Genomic DNA, 1,306 nt, shown 5'->3' with positions numbered 1-1,306 from the left:
GTTTTGCTAAGCTTGTTCTAAGTAGGTGCTTTAGACCACTGAGCCATCTCACCAGCCCCTGTCTGTATGTTTTTAGTCTTTTTTTAAAAATACCAATTTTTGGCTTCATTGAGTTTATTGTGTATGTTTTCTACTTCACTGATTTGTCTTTACATTTCCTTTCTTCTGCTTTCTTAGAATTTGGTGTTTAGAGAGAAATTTATCATTTTAAACCCGTGTGTGTGGTCAGAGCTTTAAACTCCCAAAGCAAGAAGCTGGAAAATATATCAGTCCCAAAATGTGTCAGGCAGGACAACAGATATTCCTCACCCGGTGCTTGAGGGTCGCAGGTTGGGGGCAGCGTAGCTGCTGCTTCTGCTCAAGCTGCCAGCCGGGCTGCGCTCACAGAAGGCCCGGCTGGGGTGGAGGCTCGGCCTCCGTGTCACCTGGCTGAGTACTGGTGAGAGAACGCTTTCTCCGCGATGCCAGTCCTTTGAAATGTGTGAAGACTTGCATTACGGCTTGCTTGTCATATGATATATTTGAAAAATGTTCTGTGTGCCTTTGAGAAGAATGCGATTTTATCATTTGCAACGGTGCTGTATAAATGACAGGTCAAGACAACCAATCATATCGCTCAAATACCCTGTATCCTTAATGATGTAAACGTGTTCTCTTGGGTACTGAAAGGGGTACACACCCTGTAACTGGGCCGCCGTTTCTTCACCTAGCCTTCCAGTCTTTGCCTTCTAATTAGAGTACTGGTCCACTTACATTGAAGATGATTGTACACATGTTGATTTTAAGTCTACTTTCTGGAAATCAGTTTTGTGGGCCCCATATGTGTTTATTCCTTTACTCATACTTCCTGAAAGACTAATGAATTCTCTTTTTTTTTATTCTCCATTACCTCTCATTAGTGGCATCTTTTGTATCGCCGCTGGCCAGGCAATTACCATATGCACAAAGGTTGGTTTAGGACAACCTTTTAGTGCCTTAGCTACTTCCCAAAGAGTGCAGTAACTACAGAGGAAGCGGTAGTTGGCCTTCCCAGTCGGTGCTCCTGTGTCGCATATCTTCCTTCCACACCTTTGAAGAACACACAGTGTAGGTGCCACTTACAGCAGTGTGACTGGACGTGCTAATGCACCTGGGTGTCTGCGGCCCACTTATCCTTACAGGAGGCAGGAAGGAGCAGCGTTCTTCACTCCTTCCCAAATTTTCATGCTTCAACCACGACCAATTCCCATCATGCTTTTTTTAGTGTTTTTCTGTCCTATCATTATGGCTCAAATGGCAGTTAATTCAGCTTTTTTATATCTGAAAA

The sequence above is a fragment of the Octodon degus genome, unplaced genomic scaffold (genome assembly GCF_000260255.1).
Source record: "Octodon degus isolate 3935 unplaced genomic scaffold, OctDeg1.0 scaffold00010, whole genome shotgun sequence".
In the NCBI taxonomy this organism is placed as follows: Eukaryota; Metazoa; Chordata; class Mammalia; order Rodentia; family Octodontidae; genus Octodon; species Octodon degus.
Note: the sequence above shows the minus strand (reverse complement) of the source record.